Here is a 21,672-nt window from a genome sequence, read left to right as displayed (position 1 = left end):
CCACTAAATTTTATAGGTTTTGTATTGTTGTGTTTGATGTAAAATTATAGGCTGATGTTTCCAAATCTGACTACAGACCATAAATACTTATTTCAGTAGGCTTTGAAAGACACAACAAAGGTTACTTAAAAACTAAGCTGTATGCTTGTCCTCTCCTCCAATATCATTTTTAAGAGTGCTGAGCCTCCCAAGTGAATAGGTAAATCCAGACCTACAGACTTTCAGTGACAAGCTGGTCCAACACCACACCAGTGGTCTGGCACAACTGCCTGTAAAGGCTACATAACGCATAGAGACAGAACTCCAGCAAATAACTTACTCTTCAACACTACTACTTAACATTTTCTGGGTTATAAAAGAAATCCTGAAAAGTAGGGTTTGTATTTTTGTAGCCATAAGTGGAAATTACGTCAAAGGGAAATTACAAAAGACAAGAAGGGAAAACCATACAGGAAAGCCATTTCCTCCTGCCTCTCTTACATAAAGATGAAGAAAAGAAAACCTGACTTTTTGAAAGTAACCAAATGGCGTATACAAACAATACTACCAGTTAAATCTATGAACTAAAAAAAAAAACCAAAAAACAAAAAACAAACGGATAAAGTTAAATAGATAATCCATTTATGCCCTCAAAGTGCTTGAAAATAGAGAAAAAAAGATACAGCATGAAACAAAGCCCTGTTGGCACATTTGGGATACAAAACCTTTATGACCACTTGTGAAGTACAGTAATGAAAATCAAAATCCTTGAAATCTAGTACTTAAATAAGTTTAAAAAAACTCCATACTACATTCACCTCAAAGATAATTCCTTGAAAACTGTAATGGGTTTAAGAACTGTGGCTCCTAGAGTCTAAAAACCCTGTTTTGTCCCATTACTGTAAGATCTAACCAAACAAAAACAGAATAGTGAAAATGATTTAGCAGTGCAATGCCAACATCAGAGAGGGTACAGGTGAGAGGAAAGACAGGGCAATAATTTGGCTGTTATTCTGATGGTACCAAGCATTCAGAAAAGCAGCATAATACATTACTTGAGAATTTTCTTTTGCACGTAAGAGTTCAACAGGATGAGCAATAGCTAAACTATTGACTTGATGCTACTCTTCGTAGTCTTTTGTGCACAGTAAACTCCCATCAAAAAGAGGGAATGCTTAGGAAGCCCTTCACTCTGACTGCTAGAAAAAGACATCCATGACATTTTTGAAGAATCTTGAATGTTGTTTTGCTCTTAATATCACATCCAATGGTCTGGAATGATCCCGAAGTGTAAGGGCTTCAAAATCTGATGTTACTGTGCTCAGTGGCTCCCCCACTCCAGTCAACCAAAGAATTTATTTCACTCAGGAAAAATGGTAAGAAGTTTGGCCAATTACTAATAAATTTAAATCTAATAAAGATTCAAGAAGATCATATGAAGGTCACTTATCAAAAGCAGGAAGAAGAGCAGGAGTCACCCCCACACACCAACACATACGGAATAACTTGGAACTGCTGAAGAACTCAGATGAATATAATGCAAGCTAAATTGAATCATGCTAAAACCAGGGACTTTAAATAGGACACAAGGTGAAACAATTTCCATAATATGTTATCCTAGAGAAAAGAAAAATCAGTACCCTAGAGACCTTATCAAATATTCAAGAGGGAAAAATATATATAACCCTGTCTCAGAGAGTAAAATTCAAGATTTTATGCAATTGAAATAAACACTGAAACTAAACAGAGGAAGAAAAAACAAAATATAGTGTTGATAGCATCAATATTTCCAAATAGAACCTACAAAAAAAAAAACCTTTTCTCCCTAAGTATTTCACAGATAAATGAGAACCAAAATAACTACCCAAAAAAGCTCCCAGTTTGGTTTCAGCAAGACTTCAGATCAGATATAAAAATCTTATAAACTATCAAAGCAGATTTCTTTATCCCGGTTGCCAGTTCAAGCAATTCCTCAGATAAACCTGAAAATTCAAAGGACCTCATAATTTGCAAGTCCTTGGAGTTTTTATACATGTATGTGTGGGGGAGATTGTTTTGGTTTGGATGCTGTTGGTCTTTTTTCTCCCCCTCCCTATTCAGTGCACAAGGTTCCCTTCCCAAAGAGTAAAACCTTGTTAATCAAGGTTTGAATTCCCAGCAAACACGAGCAATTAAGCTTCAGACTTTGGAGCATCGCTGTCTCTGTTCACCAGATTATTTGGTAGTTTTAAATAAATTAGACATCTTTGGCCTGCTTTACCTTTTCTGTAATATTATTTAGTAGATATTCAATTAAAACACATCCTGTAGGTGAAAGTGTATGAAAACATTTCACTAATGGACGTCAGTGGTAGTAGGAATTGTTGCTAATTAGTCTCAAAGTACAAAACAGATTACAAAAGTAGCAAAAAGCAGAGCACTGTAAATGCACAGAACACTGCACTGAATATTAAACAAAGCAGAGCAAGTTTTAATGCCGGTAAGCATAACTATAGTAAAAACTCTCTGGACTAGTAAAGAGTGTTACAGGTTAATGAGGAACATATAAAGAGTGCACAATAATTATCATACTGAACACCTTACCATCTGTGTTTGGATGACTGCAGAATATAAACACAGTTTATCAGCATTAAGTCTGAAACTAATTACACATGCATTTCTATTAGCATACTTTTAGGATAAGTATTTTAACTGTTAGATTTTCTTCAACTGCACTCAACTCTCAGTGCTGAAGAACGTTAAGTTTAAGTGTAAAGCAGTGAGAAAATTTAAATATTCTAAACACTAAAACAATTTGAGTACAATCAATTTTCCATTTTCCGAAAGCTTCTAAATCCTCCTCTTTCACCCAATTACTACTGTACTTAACCTAATGAAATTTTATTCTGCAGGAACAATGCTATTCTTAAACAAATTTTTGAAAAATATAAGATTAAAAACTTCTACACAAAGAATAAACTCCTAGAGAAAAGATGCAAATAAAATTACTATCATAATCTTTTGTTTTTTATTTGCAAGTATAAAACTGAAGAGAAACAAAAGCATGGAACATAGCATCTGTCATATCAGAATATAAAAAGATGATCCTGGCACAAAATGAAAAAGCTCTAATTCATTTGCAAATCAAGCCTGCCAGTTCTATTTCAAGCTGGCGGTAACTGTCAAGAGTTAACAAGATAATCACTTTCAATCCTGCCTTCAATGGTACATTACACTGTTATTCCATTCAATAAGGCCGTTCTTTGGGGCACTAGATGAATGGTTTTCATTTCTAACTCACACAAAAAGTTGCAAAAAAAATCCATGGGGCTTAAGAAAGAAATCCCTTTATGGGCATTTATCTGCCGGCACTTGCTTTTAGGCAAAATGAGATATTTGGATACATTGGTGTCCATTCACTTCCTCTATTCCTTCAGGCCCTCGGTCTACTGATAGAAAAAAAAGAAAAAGAAAAAGCACCACACAAGGAAACCTCAAGCCCATTTCATTTTTTTTAAACTATCTCTGCACATTAAACAAGTTCTGTAACATCTTTTGTAAACGCTACGAGTACGCACAGCTCACCACGCCACACAGAAGTCACGTCGTATTTAAACAGATCCATCGTTGTTTAACTTCATCACAAACTGCACAAAACGTAGTGAATGCTCATGAAAATTGTGCTTAAGGAAACAATAAGCATGTTCCTCATTAAATGTTTAATAAAGTTAACAATTCCTATGAAACAAGTTAACATGAAATTTGTCCGTATTAATTACTTGTACTTTGGTTTTGAAGATTCTGTTTTATGCATTCATTCCAAATGGATGAAGTCTTTTAGGTAAAAATAAAAAATAAAAAAAAAATCTATATTAAGTATTTAAAACTCACTTGCTGGCCAACAACTTTCTACTAATCCCTGTGGAGAAAAAACAAACAGAACAAAAAAACCTTCCTGCTTTTGCTCATTGCTCAAAACTCCCACTGTAAGATACTACCTGCACGTTACGGTTGTTTTGTACAGGTATGCATTTTATTACTGAATGTTTTACAGGGACTATCTTCTATTCTTCTGTACTAACGTCAGAAACAAATCAATAAATCTCACTAAATTTTTCATTATTATTATTTTTAAATAATGCCTATCACTCTCAGTTCACATGAAAACAAAAACAAACAAAAAAACCACACTAATATCTGTATTTAATATTTTCACTGAATTAAGTTTGTCCAGATTTGGGTCTCTTACCCATAGTCAGTGCCAACAAGCTCACAACCAATACCCATCTGTAAGTACAGTTTACTTATTTTTTTTAATAACCAAAAATATTTTTCCTGAAGCTGAGGGACCCATCTCTTAGCCACTCCCTATGCTACGTGCATACCTTAAGGAACTTTTTTGGGTCATCTTCATACGCCATCACTACAAGTCAGACAACTTTTTCCTTACGCCCCCAGTGCAAATGCTTCATTATAGGAAATGTTTCTGCTCTGGGAAGTCTGAGCAGCTCAAGTTACCAAGTTATCAAGGTTCTGGCTTTGCTCTTTGCACCTCAAAAGTTTCTTCAGAGCTTCTGAACAGAGAGATGTTCTTATATTCCAGAAATACTGCAACAAACCCAAAACGCCGTGCCTGGATTTACGTAACACAAGAACACAGCCTTTTCACGGCCCTACAGCCCCTACTCACTGCAAAGAAAGAGCATCAAATAAGGATGAATTAAAAGCTCACACACTTTGGAAAGATCTTGAAAGAGCATGAGACATGGCTCTTTCTTAGAACACAACTTGAACACAAGTAAACAGATGGATTTTAAATAGCAGGTCATCCCCCCACTAACTTTACGCAAGGCTAATTTGTTCCCCCAAAAACAAGAGCCTGCCACAGAATTTTGTGATCTGCTCTTCTCTGTTTTCCTTCCTCTCTAACCAGCAGTGGTTCAACCCCTTACTGTTCAAAAACAAACAGATAGAAAAAAAAAAAAAAAAGACACCCAGCATTCAGAGGAAAAGTTAAGATGTGCAGCACGGTAATTTTTCGGTAAAGGTAGGTATTTGTTTGTAGCCTTCGGAGCTGATAGATTTCCACGGATTAGACGAAAGACAAGGATGAGCCAACAGTCCTAGGCCACATGCACTGGAAGCCAAGACCAAGACAAGGCAGGTTTTCACACTGGAGGACGCACGCAGCACTTTGCAGCCACGGTCAGCTCGCTGCGACCCACAAAGTGCCACTTTGCTGCAATTCTACGGCTCGTGACGGTGCTCGGTCCAATTTTAGCTCACTAAAACCTCATGCTTTTTTAGGCATCACTGCTGGGAGGTATAAAAACCCAATTTGTAAATGCTGTCTCACTATTTCTTTTTGTGTCCCTGCGGTCTGATTTCATCCTTTTCATTTGGCCAGAATTTATCTTCCTCAGGAGCATGCGGCCATGTTCTGAATATATTCTGTGTAAAGTACGAACTGTCGTGGGGGGAAAGAGGTAAAGACTTTCTCATCTTAAGAAAAGCAGAACTACTTGATCCCAGATACCTGGTTTCTGTCACCCCAACTAGTTCAGCTAACACAGCCTGTACCACTTCTGGTCACAAGAGGCCTGAGTTTCAAACTCTATTTCACAATTAATTTGTTTCTAATTACGCTTTAACGTAGCCCTAAAGAAAACCTCTGCAAGTCTCTTGTTGGCCTAAGATGGGCACCCCAAGCAGACTGAGCAGGTGCTGAGGTGTAGGAGAAAGCCAGACGATGTCCAACTGCGTTGCAAGACAAATTTTCATAAGGTGTAAGGTAGAGCATGAGCTGGGCAAGCTCAATAGGAAATTAATTCCTTGGCCACAAATGAAAGGAAATAGATCATACTTCATCAAAATTGAAAAAAAAAAAAAAGAAGTGATTGCAAATCTCACACATCTTGAAAAATAATGGAAAGGTAACAATAACAAAAACAACCAGAAACTCCAGTTAATTGAAGCTCATGAAGAAAAACACTTGCATGAAGAGCAGCTTGACAGAAATCACTAACTCAGCCCCATTCACAGCAATTTCCCCCTTGACACTTCCATTTTTACAGTATTCAGTCCAAAACAACGCTGACTGCATGTATGCTAACAAGTCACCAGTGCTTGTAAAAGCACTTTAAAATCCATGTAACGTCAAGGACAAGAACTTGAAGGATATTTTGATGCTAATGTTTCAGTATTAGAGAATCAAGCACCTCAAAGCTGTCAAGAGAGCTGCCAGTCAGCACCAGTCACGGTGGGTTTGTACCTGGTGCAGCTACTTCAAGCCTGCCGAGCACAGGCTAATTTCCTTCAATTAACTGCCAAGGCTAATAGTCCTCCTGATTCCAAGAGCAATTAACTCTCTGATAATTCAACAGCAGAACTAGACAACTAACGCTAATAGGCCTCTATTTTGCTATTTGTTATTTCTTTCTGCAGCATTTGTAATGCTCTCTGACTATATAATTTACAAGTCTGTTATTATTGGAGAATATTAATCAATGCTGGAATTGCTTTTGGTCTTGTGTTTATTACACATCAACTTCCTACAGAAAAACTAACGGATGTGTTCGGGACATCGCTGTGCCTGGGCTGAAAGCACTGATGCTGTCAAGTTTGATACCCAAAATATTACGGTGAGTTAAGTACATAAGAAAGTTTATTTGCTCTGCAAGTTCTAGTAAATGATAATTTGTATTTCTTGTAGAAAATTTCACATCTCAAAAAAACCACAACAAATCAAGTTAAGTTATCTAAACACCTCATGGTGGTTGGGTTGGCCTCAAACCTCCTTAAGGCACCACGCTCCAAGTGTTCTCTATTTTTACCACATCACAGGGGTCTTATTCATCTTACCCTCCAAAATGTTTGGTTTCATTAACATGCTTTTGGCTTTTTACTAGCATCAAAGAACAGAACACCGTCTGTATCAATCAGCACGTGCCACGTGCAGCACTTCACAGGGAAGGTCCTCAGTGGGAGCAGCACCTCTGGCCTCACAGGATGGAGCAAACCGCCCCAAAGTGGCCAGCCAAGGTCTGGCCCAGAAATCTTGCTGGGCATTTTGTATTTTGGCCTTCCTTCAATGAAATTAAAATAATTAGTATTGCAAGCTCCTGATTTATCACCAAGTGGACCAAAATTAGACAGAAAAGACAAAAATATGAAACGTCTCATTCTACAGCCAAGATTTCCCTCAAAGGTTGTTTTTCTAATATGAAGCCAAGAGATTCCTGACAAAATTAAGCACCATGAACATGGCAGTTTCCAAGGAAACTTGGATCTTAAGCAATTTGGAGCTTGGATATTAAACCCAGCACTTCCTATTGCAACTTCAAATGTTCTGAAAAGCAGCACAGAGGTAAGGCCTTCTACATAAACAACTCACAAACAAATTAGCAGTCAGATCCCGCAGCAGTGGGGTTTTCAGGGGGATCACAGCCCCTACAGAAAGACCTGGCAATGTGGTTGATCCTGCTGACAAACTGAGCGAGTGCTCCTGATGAAAGGCATTTCTAACCTCCAACACAAACCCACAAAAATACACTAACCTCGAGTTAACAAAGCTAACTAACAGATAGCAGCTGCATATCACAAAGCCTGCTTCAAGTTTTCAGCAACACCGTTCTCGTCTTCTCTGGGGGAGAGAGTTGGAGGTGGCTGTTTGTCCATAAAAGACCTTAATCCTGCACTTTTAGCTTAATAATTTTTTAGATTAATATTCTTTGGAGCAAAGTGAGCTCCAGGTGGTGGCCTCAGACATCTCAGAGCTGGCTGCCCTTGCGTGAGATCCAAGCTTTTGGATTCTTTCAAAGCAAAAGCAGATACCTTCACTAACAGAAACTGTTTCCCTACTGGAACTACGGATTTTTCTCTACTTTTTCATAATTTTGTTCATATTTGTCTTATTTCATGTTTTTTTAATGAATGTTTTACCAGTAGAAAACAACATGATTTCTGATGTCATGGCACACCAACGCAAACCATTTATCCAGAAGCTGTTTCCAAAACTTTCTGAACTTCAGGGATTCCTGCTTTCCTTGTTGCTACAGGAACATTGCATGTCATCACAATCCTAAAGATTCATGCAATATTTGACTAATGTGATGTCTCAGGTAAGAATTTTCATGCTGAAGTTTTATTAGAATATGCAATGCAGCAATTAGAAATGCAGTAATACTGACCTACCTATCAAAGACCTTCAAGCAAGCAATAAAGATGTGCGAATACGTGCTCCATGTTCCCTGACCATAAAAATCTTCTGGTCATAGAACCAAAGTACTTCACCTCTGCAGACCTTTATATGATAAAAGTTCTGCTTTGACAATTTAACCAGTGAGATAACCAGTGGAGCATCTGACCTCTGAAAGAGTTTCAATTCAGGCTTAAGACAAAAGCCATTACAACACCGGATTTAGAATAGAGAATGACTGAGCAGCCCGATGTACTGATCCACAGAAACAGCATACTGAAATTGCTGAAAAAAATAAAATAAAATAAAATCTAGTATATTGGCTCTTTTCCTGGGTTTTCAGTTTTGGCTGAAAGCTGCAATCACAATAAACAAAATTGCTATGTCTTGCACAGAAGTGCCAAAACCCAACGTCCCCAGAAACTGAAACTGGAACCACTCCAAGCAATCAAACACACTCATGAAACAATGGTCAGGGCTGAGTGGACTTCCACACAATGGCACGACAGGATAAGCCACCTACTTCACTTTCTGTGCAAGCAAGATATTGGAAAGTTGTGTGACTATGCGTACAGAATAATTTTAAAAAAACAGGTCAATATGTTGTTCTCACAGCATGTATATACACACACACACACATATATATCCCTTTCCTCTGGTCTTTGTGGCTTTTAGTCAACCACACCAACCTACAGGGTTCGTACTTGCATGGGTAACTGGCACACTGATACCAACAGCAGGTAATACAAACAAAAGAAAATGGAAAAATCAACTGAAGAAATTATAAAAATAAAGTTGAAAACCTTGTACTCACTTGCATCAAAGGGAAAAGTAATTAACCATGAATATTTTTGTCTAAAAGCAGAAAGAAACGTAGCATAATCAACACCTAGGGTAAACAAAAATGCTCAACCTGTGCAGAAAATGGGGGGAATCCTTTCGATCACGGAGAAACATTTGCGAACAGCCTGATTTCTGGAATTTAAGTTGTACTCTTTTTCGTGTACAACTATAACAACGTCCACTGCACAAACCAATACAAAAGTTAGCGGTACAATGTCCAGTCCCTACACACGACATACCCTAACACGTATTGCCTGGTGTACTCCAAAAGCACAAAATTGGGCTTCTTAAATGCCTTCCCTTTGCCTCCTCTATGTATGGCACTTACGTCATTCATCACGACTAACGAGGAAGGCTGAAATTAGCACTCTCCAGAGCATCCATACCCTAGCAGGATGTCAGCAGATGTGATTGCTGAATGACAAAAAGCCAAGCGCCGAGAAATATTTCACAATACTGTAATAGCCCAGCACCAGGTAGATTCTTAAATTAAAACACAGGCCCCAAAGTTACAGCCAAGGGAATTCACTATCCCTTGAACATGGAATTGATCTGAATGCAATTACTTTACTCTTTTAGCTCCATTCGACTTTGAACTAAACATCAATTAGTGCACAAACATAATACTGCAAGATCTGTTAACTCCAATAGTGACTTTTCCATAAAAGATCTAACGCAAATTTATTGGCCTTCATTTAATAGCTTTCAGCAATCACAAATATCACACATGAAAGCGCAAATTCATTTTCTGATGGTCACTTAAACCTTTAATTCTCCTGATAAAACTCCCTCAGTCTTAGTTTTAAACCCCCTAAATTAGCAAACAAGACACCACATAATATATGCTATAAGCATAGGTCTTCTCTGAAAAGCTGGGACCTTCAAGTGCTTCAGCTGCGATGCACGCCATTGAGCCATGGCCAATATAAGCTAATTTGAATAATCAATATGACAACCTTATTTTTCTAATGCAAACAGGATTGATACAGTAAGGTGTCTCACTGCCACATCACAGTCATGGCCTCTTTTAACCCCTAATTAGATTTAGGCGATTATCCCTGCTCTTCCTTACAAGTGTACAGCCCGGATAAGAGATGACAAAAGCTATCTGCCACTTACTCAGCCTTTGCAGACTGCAGGTTATCCAGGGAGATACAGGGTAAGATCAGCAAACAATTGTTATTCATATCATCTCCAGTTTTAAGATAGTCACAGTTTTCCATACATGCTAAGTGAAAATAGCCCAGAGCATTAGGTAAATGCAAAACGCTTAAGAACATCAGGGTTACACAGATGGAAATTCAAGGTGATGTTAGGGAATTAATTCAAATTGGTTATCACAAAGAAAACTATCTAGCAACAATTTTCTTTTTCAGACAGGAGATACTGAGTTTTCAACAGATTGGCGCTCATTGTTTATTTGTGTGAGCATTTTACATGGATATTTCTAAAAGTCAAACTTCGAAGCAGCAATCCCAATAGAATTACATAGCTAAACAAAGTACTAAAAGACAGAGAAGATCTATTACAGAAATGTAATCACATTTCATTTACAAGAGCTCTTATCTCAAGCACTTAAACATAAAATTTAAACAGTTTTCCATTTTATTGTACTCAGTATTTGAGCTAATAAGATATAAAAGTATAATCATGTTAGCAACATTTCTATTGCATTACATAAACACAGCCCTAGATTAAAGGCAGACCAGGAAACAGAAAGCATGATGTTGCATATAAAACCGAGCGCCTTTTGCCTGGCAGAAATAAATATCACTGACATCATGTGTGAAAATCGCCATGCTAAGATTAGATCATATGTTCCCATAACGTCTACTCCCATACTGACCAAAAAAAGTACTCCCGAAGGGATTATTCATATGGGAACATGTTTAACACGCTTTGGTAACCAAAAGAGAAGTCCTGCCCTGCAGCACGGTTCTCTTAGCAGGCTATGCAAGGACAGGTCTGCAAGGATCTTGTCTCCAAGTCAGGTGCAACCCACTCATGGCTGGAGGAAAATTTCTGGTTTGTCTTTAAATATTGTATATGCTGTGGTTAGATAACCCTTGCCCACAACACCTTATCAAGATGCAGCAGACTACCATGCAGTCTCTGCATCGCATCTTTGGGTTTATTTCCCACCGAAGCCTCACTGCTCGGTTTCTGCTCCTTCCCAGCTGTGCAGGAGAGGCAGCGAGATGCTTCCACCTCCTCACTTACCTCTCAAGAATCCGCCTTAACGTCGACAACACGGCACGTAACGCTCACCTCCTTTATGCCACAGACATGGAACAATACCCATCCCACTTCAACTTGTGAGAAAATCTGTTTCCAGAGAATCTTATTTGAATCTCATTCTTTAAATTTCTCAAACTTGGAGAAAAATTAAACGTTGCATTCTCTAAGTGTTTTCTATTTGTTTGGATAAAAACAGTTGGTAAAAATGGTTTGATATAGAGAAAACAGAATGAAAAATTGTTCCTACTTTAAGTTTCTCACTGGATTGCTTTGCTTTCTCAAAAAAAAAAATATATCCTACAATAATATGGATTTTTTTTGTGTTTGCTAATACAAAACATTGAGTTTTTCTGTAATGAAATTTGCAACTTAACTTTAGGAAGAGGCGGTAAGCAAAGACCATCAGCTGTAACAGGACTGCTCCCTGCAAAAATGCCTTCAGTCTCACGAATATCCCAAAGAGCACAAAGACCTGCAGAAGGGACACTTGGTGCCTGTTGCTCACTGGAGTCAACTGGACAACTACACGAACATACAATTCCAAGCGTCTACCATTTAGATCTAAACATCCAACATCAATTCTTTGAGTTAGTAGAGCCTAAATGCTTAAAAAAAAATAGCATATTTATTAAAATAGAAAAAGATTTGAGTTACTCATGGCAGATGAGAAGGATGGAGCGCACAATTTCCTGTTCCCCGTGTTCTTCTCTCCTTCCCTTCCTCTCTGTACCCTGCCCAGCAGTGAAAAGGAACAGGAGGCTTTGCATTGCAGGGGGAAACTGCCAAGCAGCAAGAGCTGAAATGCCGCAATGAAAGCTAAAATATCTCAGTCCAGACCTGGACATAACGGGAAAGGAGAAAACAATGGAGAAAAGTTGATGGGAGGAGAAAAACATCTTCAAGTTCTTAGCATGCCGCAGTGCAGAACTTTCAGCATAACGCTTCTGTGATGTTTTCTCGTTTTTAAATTGTGCTTTAATCTGTACTTTATTGAAAATAACTGAGCAAAACCTTCAGTGTTTCCCATTAATCTTGGTACAGCTATTTCTCAAAAGGAGAGATCTATTTTATAACCTTTAAAGTTAATGGAAGTAGCTTTCAACAAGCTCTGGAGCTTAAAGCTTATTTTGTTTTTTAAACAAATTAATTGGTGGATTTGACTCTTTTGTCCTCATCTATACAAAACATATCTTGACCTTTTAAGTAAGATTTAATAAGATTTAATGTTTTCCACCACATAAAAGTTCCTACCCTCTACTCCATCTTCATGCTCACAGAACATCCTGACGTACAGAGGACCAGCCATAAATTAATTACAAGTAGAAACAAATGCTACAGTGTTATCTAAAATTTCATACCAAGAAAATTACAAGACAAAACCAAGATTCTTGTTGAGAAACATAATACACATATATTTTTAGAAGTCCTGTCACTCCTGCCCTCCTCAGAAGCTGAGCATCCCAGTACTGGAAGCATTTTCCAATCCTACTCTGATAAACATTTTCCTATTACATTGTGTGTATTTCTTTAATATTTTTCAAAGCACAGAGCAATACCCACCTGACAAGGATCAATAGGAAAAAAAAACTTTTCTCTCTTTGACACAGTGTGATCCCATTAAGTAGCCTTAAGAGATTCTGATCGGAGCAGCAAAGTCAGACCTTCCTGATCAATTCCTTCATCCATTTTGAGAAAATACACTGATCTTGCTTTTTCCAATTTCAGTCCAGGAAAAAAAAAAATCATTCCCACCATAATTCACCATTAAATAGGTCTTGTCTTATGAGAACTTCGGCAGCTAGAAGCAGATGAAGAGCAAGTCAGAATCCAGGAGAATCACCAGGACATCTAACACGCTTCCTCTGGGTCTTTCCATTTCTACCCTGAAAGTCACTCAAAGCATTTCCCAGCCTTGTCCTTCATGGATCTTTAAAGATGTTGCTTTCAACATTATAAATAATGCATAAATCACGACCTGAAATGGAAACGATTCCAAGATCCTTTTCCTCCAGAAAAACTTCAGCTCACTAGGTTACTGCTAGGGCTGCCATAACCTTTGAAAAAAGGGAATAAAACCAACACGATGCAGAGGTATCATCACAGTAAAATGGGGTGCAGGCTGGAGATAATGCACCCTACGTGCTGGTGGATTCTGCTGAAGAACTGAAGATGTTTTATTCCAAGACTGGATGAGTCATTAAGAGCTTGTGCACGTGCTACGTTATGATCTCCCTGACTGGATTAAACTTGGAGAAATTCAGCAGATGGGCTCAAATGGAAGATTTGCATTGGGCAGGCTCCTCCACTGGAAGGCCTGAGAACCTCCCCACTTTAACAGAAAATTATTCTAATGTAATGATGTTAAAGTAGAAAAATTTGCTCTACTTTCATCCCCAGTGGTGCCCAACTCAACTCATCCAAGGAGAACTACCCTACCAGCTTTACCCCATCCTGGATCCTGACAGGAGGTCACCCACCAAGGACAGGTCACTGGTGGCATCATCTGGAACATATGCACGTAGAAATCATCTCGTGACACTTCCAAGCTTGATTGCAAGGGATCCCAAGTGCCTGATGCTTTGGGCCTTTCCTCTCTGCAAACAGCTGCTGCTTCAGGCTCTCTCCTACAGCAGCAGATGAATAAGGGCAATGAAGGAAACAGAAGTATCCGAAGGGTTGAGTGCTCCAGTTTTGTTTGCAGGTTAGAAGAAACAGTAATGCAAAGGATTGCCATTTAAAATAATTGAATAAATAACAAATAAATGTGAACTTGCCACAACACGTACCTGTGATCTTGAGGTCTCTACAGCAGCACAGACAGGCCACAAGCTCTGCCTTGAAGTGAAGAACACTCTGTATCTTTTGTTTTTCTTCTGTTTTATTTAGGAAACTGATGCTAAGAGCACCTTGCCCCGCGCAGAACCAGGAGCTACCATGGATGACACAAGAGCCTGCAAAGGACATTCCTACCCTTTCCAGCTTTTTAACCAGATGTGACAGACCTGTGCAATTGTGTCAAAATCTACAACAGGTTTGTCTTCCGCTTCTTTATAAAATAGTCCCTAACCATGCAAATCATTGTTTTGATAAATTCTTTTAAAGAATTTCATTACCAAAACATGTTAATAATGCTCCCAATTTCTTTTTGCTCATTCAATAATTCAGATTACTTCACTTAAGTTTTTGATATACTTTTACAATTCAAAAAAACACCATAAAGATGCAAGATTAGACTACTATTAGAAATACTTTCTTTAACCAAAATGTTCCTTATTCTCTTGCTAATATGAGAAACACAAGGTTCGTACTGTCTATAGCAGGTAAGTCCAATTACAGAAAAAAAAAAATCATTATCCAGAAAAAAAGAAAATGAAAGCAGTGAGAGTTTAATTACATTTTATTTTACGCTAAAATATCTTTTTTTTTTTCAGTGACTCGATTGCTTGCTCAGAGGAAGCAGTGCTTGCGTGTGGTTTTTTGTTTTTTAACCTAAATGATTGCTGGGGTCTCCTCTGCTTTAGTTCCATGCTAGCAAGACACTGGGTGTACGGTTAGGTGATTACTGTATCTCTGCAGTTCAGTATCTGCAGGGTGTCTGAATGCCACTAACTACTTAAACCCAGTAAAGAGATTACAGCTCACACTAACTGGATTTTCACAGCTCCGTATCATTCAGTTTGGATTCCTCATACACAGATTAAGGGAGTCCATTAAAACAATAGTCAGCTGCTCTCGGAGTGCAGGGTGCCTTGGTTAAAAAAAAAAAAAAAAAAAAAAAGAGCCACATGTTTACATTCAGAGGGAACGTGTGCGAGTGTACACGCGTGTAAATGAAATATTCCTTCTGAAAGAATACTCTCTATTTAGGGAATTATTCAATTTTAAAAACAAAGATGATGCAAATTATATAGTTATAAAAGGACAATCATGGTGGTTGGCAGTTTTAAGGACTGCATAGTTTTGAAAATTTTAAACAGCTTAAAGTAATGTGTGTCTTTGAAGATACTGCCTTCAAATGGATTCCAAAATCTACTTCTGTAAAGGCAGACAAATAGCATGTCCTCATAGTACAGGAATTGAACAGGGAAGCTAATTTAGCAAGCATCTCCAACTGATAATCTCAACTATAAACCTAGAACACAAAATCTGTATTTTGTACTTCTTACCACTGCAAAGTTGATTTTCTTTTCTTCTTTAGAAGCGTTAGAAAGTGCAAAAGTGATAGAGATTCACTTATGAACAGTCCTTTTGATTGTTAATGGAGGTATCCAGGCCACAAGAGAAGAGTGGGGGGTTTTCCACGCTTACAAATATATTTCTAACATGAAACTACTAAAAGGAGGAAGGATGGGACCCTACAGTTCAGAGCATGAATAACAAATCTGACTCAGTGAGTGCTTACTTCTTCCAGCACTTCCTAAGTATTTGCAATAAACAAGTAACAGCACCACACTGTTGCTTACAGTCTAGCTCAAGATAAATTAAAGAACAAATTAAAATGAAACAGTTACTCTGTGAGTAAAAACTATTGACTTTCTGGACCTAGTTGTGCACTAAAATCTTCTGGACAGATGTGCTCCACAGCTTACACACACGTGCTCTCTCCTTGGGTTCACACAGCATTTTAGAGACGTCTGTTAGTGAAGGGAAAAGAAATACCAGATGGTGCTGTCTCAATATCACAGCCCATTAAATAAATGACCATCCTTTTTAGACTTAAAAGAGGATTTTTAACAAACCAAAAGAAAAACAAGTCCAAAGCAGTCCAAACAACAATAGCAACAAATCCAGGTCAAAGGCAAGTGACCCCAGAGCTGCTCTGAGCACACGGACATCTCTTTCCTTTTCAGGGGGAAACTCACTCTGCTTCCCATTAGCCTTTGGCTGGCTTCCTCTAGAGGAAATTGTCCTCATTTGGCCTTTCAGCTGGTTCCTTCTCAGCATCTTCTGCCAACAAACCTAATGAATTCATTTCTCTAGAGTCTCTACAGGTTTGTAGGTGCCACCAGCACCCTGCGTCCTGGAGCACCTGGATGGGAGAGCCCAAGTTATTTAATTCCTTTTTTCATTCAGAAAATAATTAGGAAAGGGTAAGTTATGAAATCTATATGCATAAAACAAATCTCAAAGAACCACCATGATTACATGGTAAATAATTACACCTTCAGTTATCTATTTGGTTGCATGCCGCCTGTAAGTAAGATGAGGCATTTGTAACCAGCCAGGACTGTGCTTTAAGCATTTTACCATGTGTAGTAACTGCAAAACCACTCTAGCCTATGGTCTTTATTTGTAAACCTATGAACGAAGACTAAGCACATGCTCCCTATACATTTCTAGGTCAGAATCGTATTAGGAGAACTGGTGAGGCAGCACCAGGACTGTCACCGAGAAGTCTGCAGCATGACTCTGAAGTAGATGATCGGTTGTGTCAGAGTGTCTGGACAAAGACTGCTCTCCCATTTTGTTCTGCTCTCAGATGTGGGAGCGGATCTCAGCCAACATAAACACCAGGTTTTCTTTGTGTCCATGCAGTTCAGCATCACTTTGGAATGCCTGAGGTTCTGAGAAACAAACATCAGTAAGCACATCAAAAAAAAAACAAAAAACAAAACACTTGGAAGGCTGAGAAAAGCTTAAACCTAAAAAAGAAATACAAAAAAAAATCAATCAATCATTTATGGGTATTTTCAAAATGGTAGATCACATCCCATACCACCTGAGCACTTCTACAGTCTTCACTCATATCCAAGATCTTGCTGTCTTAAAGACCAGCTGACACAATTTTCAGTGAAGGAACTGTTTTGATGCATTGCTACAAGACCAGCCTCTACTACAGTGTCTGCGTGATTTCACCTCTGCATTTAGAGGAGATTAAAGAGCACCAGGACATCTGTTTGGAAAATATGGTCCCATTTACTTTTCCTCTTGAGATTCTCACCACAAAAGTCTAAACAAAATGTGAAAGTTTAAGGGTTTTTTTTTAATAGTTAAGAGCATTGACCTTTGGCCTACAACAATTTCTAAAAGAAGCACAAGTCACATCTGCTTTTATTTGCAGTTTGAAAATGTATTGACAAAGACTGTCAACACAGCAAAGGCCTGTGATTATCCTTTAGTATGTGTATCTAAGAGTCGCTGATGAAGTAAAATAAAGCCAGCAAGATCTGAATCACTACTTTTCAATGCGATGCCTCCGATTACAATTCCTTCTGGAAGCAAAGCATCAAAGTGCAAGACTTTTAGCTTACACTATGTGGAGTTCACCTCATGAGGTAGCATAACGTGAAAAAAGTTCTTCTGTGCAGGAATGAAAAACATGGGGAGGGGTAAGGGGAAGAATTCCTGGCACTGAGAAAATCCACTGAAGTTATTTCTACATGAAAATCTAATTCAGAGATCTTAGAAGAGCGGAGTATTCTTCTGATGCTACAGTCAAAAAAGCATCATTCAAAGCAGAGTGGCAGAAACCAGCTGCTGCTGACAGTTTAACACCAGCAAAACAAAACAACAAAAAACCCACCAGGCACTGATCTTTTCATTTGCGTTGACCAGAGCGATATGCTAAGACTGATGCATTAAAAAAATCTACATTTTGCTTTCTTGATTGTTTAATAAGTACATGTATTTCTAAATAAATTATACTGCAGAAATACTTCAGAATCATTTTAGGAAGTCTTCATTTCAATGAAAACACTATTTTATAGCTAGTTCAGCACTATCCTAATCCCTGAACTACACTTTCTTCTCCAAAGGGGTTGCAATATTACCTACATTAATCAATAAAAGAGAAATAAAGACTTAAATTTTTCAAAATGGAAATAAAATGGAATTGAACTGAAATCAAAAAATTGAATTCAAATAATTGAATGAAGCACCAGGCATAAATTAAAAATAAATAAATGAATACAAGACCCCAAAATTCTTACAAAACTTGAGTGCAGCTGCGTTCAGAACTCACCTACTAAGCTCTAGTGGCTGACAACCAGCTACTTCATGGACTTGGCTCAATTTCAGCTCAATTTCAGATGTCAAGACAGTCAAGATGACCCTAAAGTCCAAGATGCTCAGCTTCATCTATTAAAAGCAACACAGTTCTTAGAGACAGAGAAAGGTGCCATGAAAACAAGCCCAGTGACGTGCAGCTTTATAAGATTAATGCATCTAGAGGTGAGATAAGCAGTCACACAGAATTTGGGAGGTCAGGGCACTGTTCCCTCCAGTACCTGCGGAAGTTACGTATACTTCACAAAATGTAATTATGGAATAAATCAACTTCTGCTAAGGTAACAAGACCCCAGTGAAAAAAAAAGAAACTGAAGTACTGGTCACCTTGTAACAAATGTGAAAAACTATTTATAACTATGTTTACACTAAAGAAAATATTACAGAAATGTTGATTTCATCATCCTTATCCCAAGCTAAGTTTGGCAAGGAAGACCTCTTGCTCTTGTCAAGCACAGGGCATTCTCCAATTCTGCAGTCAACAGAAAGGGTTTGCTGTTTGTGCTGTGTTTGGTTTTCGTTTGTTTTTAAATACAGAAATTTAAATATTTCCACAGAGTCAAAGCTGCAGTTCAAAATAATCAACTGCAGAAGGCTCGCCTACCAGAAGTTATTTCTTACTTCACATTTCTACTTTCTGAGTGTGTCTGGCACTAACGGAGATAAACATTTTGGAACAGAATTGTCTGAGTCCCGCCTGCTGGCCAGCTGCATGTTGTTAGTGTGTGATCATGCTAGAATCCTACTACGGTTCCGTTTTCATTATGTTTTCTATTTTTCTTTTAATGAATGTTTATGATATGAAATGACACAAATAGGAACTGGTGGTTGCTCTTACTGGGATAGTCTGTTCTGCGGGAAAGCAATATTAATGCAGAGTTTAAGAACAATGAGATGAGGCCACCCCCAGCCTCATGCACTAACTGCTGATGCTTACCTCGGGGTAAGGGTGAAATATGCAGTGAGATGCTTCCAGACAACAGAAGTCATTAATTACAATAATTAACCACTCTTTAATTAATAACCTAAGAGAGACATATTTCAGGAAAAGGTGAGCAACCACATCATCACAGTTGCTCTGCTCCTTTCTGCTGTGCGTTGCTCCCTTTATAACTATTCCGATTTGATGGACATGGGCATGGCAGAGCACCCAGGACCACCAGACAGCAGCCATGCAGAGCCCCGGTGTGAGATCTGCTCACTTGTGCTCGTGGCTCATCGATGAATGAGAGAAGTTCAGAAGCCAGCGCTAAGAAACTACCAGCAGCTGCATTACACAACCAGAATAAGCTCTCTGCAGATACTCGTCCAAGTGTCCACCGCTGCTCCTGCATGCCACAAGAGATGCGGCCAGCCCAGGTCTGCTTTGGGAAGAACACAGCTCAGGAGCAGAAGGCAGAGCTGCTCCAAACTGAACTTCACAGAATGCGTGGGCTTCATCAGCCTGTGCTCCCCCAGCTCCTCTGAGCCAAGCCCTGGATCCAGAATAACCCTGTTAAACACAAGCATTGCTGGAGAAAGAAACAAAGGAAAAGAGCTAGGAAGAAAGGTAAAAAAGAATAAATAAATAAAGGAGGGGGGAGTATTTTGTTTTTACTTTGTTTCTGGATAAATAACTCTCTCGCCATGGACAATACAAATCCTTCAAAGCCTGCTCCGTAGGAAGTCAAAGCCATCGGTTGGCATTCAAAGACATCCCAGATCGGATAAAGGGACTCAGCCAGTCAGATTTTAGAATTTTAGAAGCTTCTTATCTGCTATTCTTCAAGAAGCTACAAAAATAAATTACTGTAGCTCACAAGTATGATCTGGCATCTTAAACTTTATTATAACAACCTCTCAGCAGAGGGACTGTAGCTGTTTTAAAGTCCTGGTAATTTAGCCCAGACACTAAAAACAAAAACATTCAGATTAAGGAAAGATTTTTCCCCTCTTACAAAAGAACAAAGAAAACCCTGCTGTACATACTTAAACTATTTTCCAACACAGCGGTGAAACAGTTTTGTTTCAGCTTTCAAAATGCACTCTCTAATTTTAAACAGGTTTTAAAGAAGTTCTATAATTTTTTCTACAAATTATTGTGTTTAATATGGACAGATGGCCTCAGAGTCTACTGTTCTCGAACAGGGCATTTTACTACCATACAATTCATTCGACTGTAGATAAGGGTCTCTCATCATTTTTATTATAAGCACTTACTGTTGGGGGCTTATAACGCGGCAACGAAAATCTGATCAAGGCTGAAATATGATATGCAAGGTTCAGCTCAGAAATAATCCTTAATTATTATATTTTGAATCAAAACTTACAAAGAATGCTATTTTCCCTTCGAACTCAAATTGCAAAAGACACTTTCACAATATGACCCTCATCAGCTCTTTAAAATAAGTTCTAAAGACAATCCAAGTAACTAAGAACAACTCAAATTAGACTGAGCAGTACAAATTAAACAAACATTGTAGCACCCCGAACATCAATTTATATTTGCACATTTCTGCTACTTGATAAATGTATCTTGTCATGTAAGATTTTAAAGAAAAGGTCTTAGAGTGACAAAATCAGTCTCAGTGTGACAAAATCCCATTTGTAAGTGAATAGAGACGATTGAACACAAATACCTTAGGCCAACAACTACAGAGATTACGTTTTGGAAGCAGCATGTGCATAATTGGATCAGATAAACACTAACACTTTCCAGATTTTGAGAGCCACCTCTTGTTGCAATGGACAGTATGGAAAGCGATAAGCTCCTAGCCCTTCGCACTGCCTGGCCAATTAACATAAACGCTGCACCCCGAGGAATTGCTCCCGACCTGAATTTAAGCTTGGTAATTGCTGGGTGTGTTTTAGACCTGAAGAAGGTTTCACGTCTTTAAAAGCATGATCATTTGTCCCAACTTATATCATGTGCTCTAAAGGAATAATGCTGTATTTCGCAGCGAATACTGCTTCTCTGCTGCCCTTAAACTGCTGTGGCTACAGCTGCACAACTCTTAGATTAAGGAAGCTTATGAAAAAGTTGAGCAGAACAGCCTGCTATCACTGATTCAGGCTGCAGTGTCAAGCATTCAGTAACACCAGCAGTGGTAGACCCACTTCTTACCTCCTTGCCCTTCTTGCTGGCAATAACCCTTTTTAGGACTATGGTGGGCGATCCCTTCTCTGAAAGCAAGAGAAAAGCAGCAATACAGAACTGTAGAAGAATTAATTTTGGTTTAACCCTCCTCATATATACAAAAACCTTTTTTGCAGACACATTCATTTACCACAAAAGTAAACAACGGTTGCAGATTCCTTCTGCAGTTGAAGTATTTTCTAAAAATTAAACTGTAAGAATACGTAAAAATTTCTACACTTGCCAAACCTATTAAATGATCATCAGTCTCCCAATGTTTTCCCTCACCTCAGAAGTAACAGAAATAAGAGGATGC

At 38.4% G+C, this 21,672-nt stretch overlaps 1 protein-coding gene and 1 long non-coding RNA gene across 3 annotated transcripts in view; both read right to left on the bottom strand.

The window, feature by feature from the left end:
• RSRC1 (arginine and serine rich coiled-coil 1) overlaps positions 1–21,672 on the bottom strand; it is a 137,112-nt gene that overhangs the window by 78,494 nt on the left and 36,946 nt on the right. The window lies entirely within an intron of this gene.
• Positions 10,704–21,558, bottom strand: LOC140003219 (uncharacterized). Its single transcript, XR_011811475.1, has 3 exons — positions 18,198–21,558; positions 13,714–16,800; positions 10,704–13,034 (listed from the first exon to the last, which is right to left on the bottom strand). It is a non-coding gene; the product is annotated as an uncharacterized lncRNA (long non-coding RNA).

The sequence above is a fragment of the Anas platyrhynchos genome, chromosome 9 (assembly GCF_047663525.1).
Source record: "Anas platyrhynchos isolate ZD024472 breed Pekin duck chromosome 9, IASCAAS_PekinDuck_T2T, whole genome shotgun sequence".
In the NCBI taxonomy this organism is placed as follows: Eukaryota; Metazoa; Chordata; class Aves; order Anseriformes; family Anatidae; genus Anas; species Anas platyrhynchos.
Note: the sequence above shows the minus strand (reverse complement) of the source record. Positions and strands in the feature narration are given on the sequence as shown.